Genomic DNA, 6,000 nt, shown 5'->3' on the forward strand with positions numbered 1-6,000 from the left:
AGGCTGTTTCCAGCACTTGGCTTTGTAAATAATGCTGCTATGAACATTGGGGTGCGGTGCATAGATTCTTTAGAATTTGTGATTCAGGATTATTAGGATAAAATCCCAGCAGTGGAATTGCTGGGTCAAAAGGCAGTTCCATTTTTAATTTTTTGAGGAAATTCTATACTGTTTTCCACAGTGGTTGCATCAGTCTGCATTTCCACTAACAGTGTACTAGGGTTCCCTTTTCTCTACAACCTTGTCAGCACTTGTTGTTTGTTAATATGTTTATGATGGTCATTCTAACCAGTGTGAAGTGGTATCTCACAGTGGTTTAAATTTGCATCTCTCTGATGGCTAGTGATGTTGAGCATCCTTCCATATGTCTCTGAGCTCTCTGTATGTCCTCCTTGGAGAAATGTCTGTTCAGGTCCTTTGCCTATTTTTAAATTGGATTGTTTTTCTTCCTGCTGTGGAGTCATGTGAGTTCTTTATATATTTTTGGAGATCAAATCCTTGTCTGAGGTATCATTGGCAAATATATTTTCTCTTTTCATGTTGCTGATATTGAAATCTTTCTTTTTAAAGATGTCATTGAGATATGATTTTTATTTTTCAGTAAACTTTCAGCCTTCAAGGGCTCTCCATTAATGGTTGGCAGATTACACACAAAGCCAATAAAGCTTTAATTTAAAAGCACGGAAATAGGTAATATAAATTTCTCATTTATATGTTCCTTAAGTTTAGGTATGATCTACCAGCTACAGAGTGTATTCTGCTTTGTTATTTGTATGGCATTATTTGGTGTTTTCATCAAGCACTTATTTGGGTAGGAATTTGCCATGAGTAAACTGAGGTTCAGAGATATAAGTGACCTGCAGTAAGTTACAGAAGCTAGACCTTCTAGTTTCCAGCATACTGTTCTTTGTGTTTTAGCACAACTCAAAGAAACATTGTGAAAACTTTTTCCCCCATCTCCTCTTGTTCAGAACCTCAAGTCTACTCAAAAATAACTCCAGACTTCCCCCATTGTGATTTGATTTCCGTCGTCTTGGGATTAAAGAGTTAATACCATGCATTTACCTACCCCACCATTCTAGAAAGATGATCAAAAGATTCTCCCACAATTTGGGGAAGGAATTATAGAGCCACTACTATAAGATGACCAGTCGCAGATGGCACCTGCAAAAAGGTGCTCCAGACTTACAGGATTCCAAGGGAATTGATGGGGTTTGCCTTCTGCAAACGGAAGCCTTCCCAAGCGGAGCTACGAGGAGTCCTCAGGTGAGGTGGCTTTACTGATGGGTGTCTGTCTGGCCTTGCCGGGCAGCAGCTGCTTCTCCCACGTCCTGCAGAAAACATTTAGAAAGAAGCTTCATAGACAGAAGTGTGGGTTTCTGTCCATATTTCTGAGGTGAAATGATTCAGAGGATGACAGATTTTTATTCCTCCAATTTGAGTCTGCTTTTGATTTGCAGACATTCCAAAAGAGCCCAGTGAGTTTTGTCCAGTGTGAAGGCCAAAGTATAGGTTCTGCATAAAAAACCCCTGGATGAACAGAACTTTTGTCTTGGTCATTCCCTGTAGAAAGAGGCTGCTGCCTTCTCTTCAACTTTTTGCTTATTTGTTTTAATACTTTGCGTACCGCATAGAAATCTCTAAGACATACGCCAGGGTCGAATGACCAAAATACAATGTAACTGCAATGCTTTATGGGTTCGTGCAATTATATAGTTTTTTTGTAGATTGGCCTGCACGGTTTCCACCAATGAGATCGCTTCATTCAATGTGGACAAGACAGTGTGTTGACATCTAAAGTCCATAACAGATGGCGCGTGAAAAACGAGAAAACTCGTGAGTGGTCCTTAGCAGATGGCGCGCAAAACCCCAGAAAACCCGTGAGCGGTACGCAATGTGTTAAAATAAAATTTCCCAATGCCAGCAGCCTGGGAAAAATTTAATTGAATAGCATATTAGATGTGATGAGGTGTTAAACACATGGCTCATGATGACCCCAATGTGAATTGGGAGTTTGATGCATTCTCAAGAATCTATTTGAAACATCTTCACTTTGATCAACTCTCCTCAATATTTTATGAATCATGAAACATAGAAATCCGTTTATATATACTGTGTTTTTGGAAAGAGTAACCGAGAGACTCTAGATAATTTGCTTAAGACTGGTTATTTCTGTCCCAGACTTTCTACTTTATAAGCAGAAAAAATTTGACTAAAATGATCCAAATAATCGGCCAAATTGTTTTTAAGAGGTAGTATTGAATGAATGATAATTTGTTTACAGATTACCTATCTAGTTACCCATTGACACATTATGTACCTTTTCTCCTTCAAACTTGTACTTCTCTTTGAAGTCTTCTTTGAACTGGGGCAGGGGGGAGGAGTGTTAGTTATATGAATTTGGGGAAGTTACTGGTATATGGCTTATGAACCCCAGTTATCTTATTTATAAACTGTGGAGCCTAAATGAAGATCAGGATGCACTGTGGTCAAAAATCAAAGGAGATAATGTATACAAAATCCTTCATGAGTAGTACTTAATATGTGCTCAATAAATGCTACTTTATTTTATTCCAGCCTACATTGATTACCCCCTCTTTGAATGCCTGTAGCACATGTTTTTGTTCCCTAATATTTCTATAAAAAATAACCTTTTCCTCTTAGCCAACTTTTAAGCGAGAATAGCTTTTTACCTACAGGATTTGGCACAATGAAAGAAATAATCTGGGGAAACACCATGATTCCTCCCAAGGTCAACAACTTGTGAATTGTGTAATAGCTTGTTTGGTAGAAAAACACATCAAGGAGCATGGCCCTTGTGGTAAAAAAGGCTCTAACTGGCCAAAAAACCCCTCATCAAATTGAATTCTGATTGGCAAAGTATACAAGTAAATTATGAAAGCCATTATTTCTAAAATAAGCTGGCAGCACGCTGTGGTTTCTCTGAATGATCTCAAGTCTTTTGAATCCTAGTCCATGACTAATTTTGACACAAGTCAACATTAATGGAAAGGAAAAACTTGAAATGAAGTCTTGGAGGGAATTCCAAAATGGTCCCTCTTGCCACAGTTTCAAATCTCATCTTTACTCACTTTGGAATGTGAATGCCAATGCTTTAGTTCAGAAAAGTTCCAGTGTATTTTTTCTTGTTTCTTTGTTAAAACTATTATTATTTAGATATATTTGCTTCTAATTGTTTTTCATGCATAGGCTTGTTTCTTTAAATAGTTGTATCTTCTTTGTGTGTTTAGCAAATATTTTCCTACATTATTGAAAACTTGCCATTAGTGTCATTTTAAGGTTTGCAAAATGTATTAGCCATCTCCCAGACTTTGAACAGTTAGAATAATTCTAATATTTTAAAGTGAATGCTGCCTAAAAGATACACCGTTTTGCATGGAGATTCCCATTTCTCCTTCACGGACCACTTAAGCTGGATTCTCCAAAGTGGCATTCCTGGGTTTAACCACACAGGCTGCCAACAAAATCCTAAGAATTCTCAGCAACTGTATAAACAATAAAATGCTTCTTTTATAAACTTTGATAAATTCAGTGTCAGCAGAGATCTGTGGACTCTTATCAATTGCTATGAAAAGTAGTAAATATGGACAGAAATATGTTCCTTCCACTTTGAAATGAATTCATTGGAAATAGAGGGATTTAGCCTCTTGATGAACCCGTAGAACCTTTTTACTGTTATGAAAAAAAGCATTCGATCTCATTGCAGGGAGAATATATAACATTGCATCTGGGAAGAAAATAATATGTGCTAAAGCTTGCGTGGCGTTAGAAAGGACAATTTTTGATGAACAAATTGTCAGCATGGGGTATAGTCCTTCAATTTTCAGCAGTTGCAGTCCTAGCATTAACTAGCTTTTGTGGAATGCCACCCACTGTTCATACAGCAGTGAGGAAGACAATAATGAAAAATTGTAGAACTAGCATTAGATCAGAGACCATGCTGATTGGAGTGTCTTTATTTTATGTGCACTGTTTTGTTATTATTCAGGAACTGGCCAAAACACGCCATGTCCTCATCTTCTGTGACTGCTTTCTTTCAGGACAATAAATGGTGCTACTAAGTTGGCAGGCCTCCCACCAAGTAGACCTTTGATATACGTTGTGTGAACACATTAATATGAAATTAAAATTACAAAAACACAGGGAGTGTTCCTCACTCATAATTGCCTTTTTCTGTAATGCAAAATAAATCAAACAATCATGAGTCCCAGGAAACATAAACCATTTATAAAATAATGACTTTTGTTTTTATAAATTATTTTAATTAATCCATTTCTTAATTGCTTATTGGGCATCACATTGTGCAAGGCGCTGCAGGGACTAAATAAATGCACAGGCGTGGCCTTGCTATGAAACAGCTCACAGTAGCCACATACACGCCATTCTTTTTGTCCATGTGATTTAACTTCCTCTATATTCCTGATCTATAGAAAAAACATGTTAGTAGTCTTCATATGTGAATGTGACACTGCTCACTCCTCTGTCTATAAGCTGTTGCTTTGTGCTTTGTTTTCTAGAACTGAGGCTTGGACTGCTAGTTCATCCTTTCTGGTGTTCTTGGTCTACCTTGGTACCAAACTATACAATTTCAGAAAGATTTTTCAAGACTAAGTATTACATAGTCTGTCACTTATAGAAAGAAGAAAATAAATTGATTGATATAGAATCAGATATTGTGATCTGGGTGAATTTTTTATTGGCTATAGCCACGAGTAGCTCCATGGAGCAAACAAGAATATGAAATGGAAGTTCAATTACTGGTGGTTTAAAGAAAAGAGAGCCAAACTATGGGTTGTTCTCAGTAGTGTGGTTTAGTAATTTGTGATGAAAATGTCAAATAGGAGGTGTTAAGTTGGGTTAATGACTGGGTTTAAGAGGGCATTTGAACTTCCTGAAATTATAAATAACATTTTATATTTAAGAAGCTGCGTGTTTTCTTGAGGAGATTATCTGTAGCTTTCACTGAATTCTCCAAGATAACTATGAACCCTTTAAAAAGTTATGAACTATTGACTTAGGACAGGGTTGGTAGATTTTTTTTTCCTGAAAAGCACCAGAGAGTAAGTATTTTAGGCTCTGTAAACAAATGAGTGTGACTATTCTAACATAACTTTATTTGTAAAACCAACAGCCCAACACCCATAGTTTTTCAACCTAAGTTATGATTTGGTAAAATGGAAGTTTCAAAATTTCTTGTACATCCGAGTTTTCCCTTTTATAAAAATTATAGTAAAATATAAATTTTATTTACTTAATTTTGTGTTTTATTTCTTATGGAAGTATAAATTACTGGGGTAAATGTACAACTCAATAAATTCCTGCATCTGTATACACCCATGTAACCACCACCCTTATCAAGCTATAGACTATTTCCATCACTCCAGAAATGGCCCTCACGTTCTCCTTTAGTCATAATCTTCTCCTTCGCACTGGAAGTAACCACTCTTTTCTCTTCTATGAACACGGCTGAGCTTTTACCTCTCTCCTTGAACTTCATCTAAATGAGATTGTAAAGCAGTGTGTATATTTTTTGTGTTTTTTGCTTCTTTCACTCAACATAATGTTCTTGAGATTAACCTATGTTTTTGAGTATGCACAGATTTTTTTTTTTATTTTTTGCTGGATCAAAGGCAGTTGTTTCAGCTTTCTGAGGAAATTCTGCTTTCCATAGTGGCTGCACCAGTCTGCATTCCCACCAACGGTGGACTACAGTTCCCCTTTTTCTACAGCCTACGCCAGCACCTGTTGTTTGTGGATCTGTTTATGATGGCCATTCTGACCGGTGTGAGGTGGTACCTCATGGTGGTTTTGATCTGCATTTCTCTGATGGCTAGTGATGCAGAGCATCCTTTCAAATGCCTCTGGACCCTCTGTATCTCCTCCTTAGAAAAGCATCTGCCCAGGTCCTTTGCCCATTTTTTGATTGGATCGTTTGTCTTCTTGGAGTCAAGTCGAGTGAGTTCTTTGTATATCTTGGAG

The sequence above is a fragment of the Pteronotus mesoamericanus genome, unplaced genomic scaffold, assembly GCF_021234165.1.
Source record: "Pteronotus mesoamericanus isolate MK-2021 breed Mesoamerican mustached bat unplaced genomic scaffold, CSHL_Meso_final contig_73, whole genome shotgun sequence".
Classification (NCBI taxonomy): Eukaryota; Metazoa; Chordata; class Mammalia; order Chiroptera; family Mormoopidae; genus Pteronotus; species Pteronotus mesoamericanus.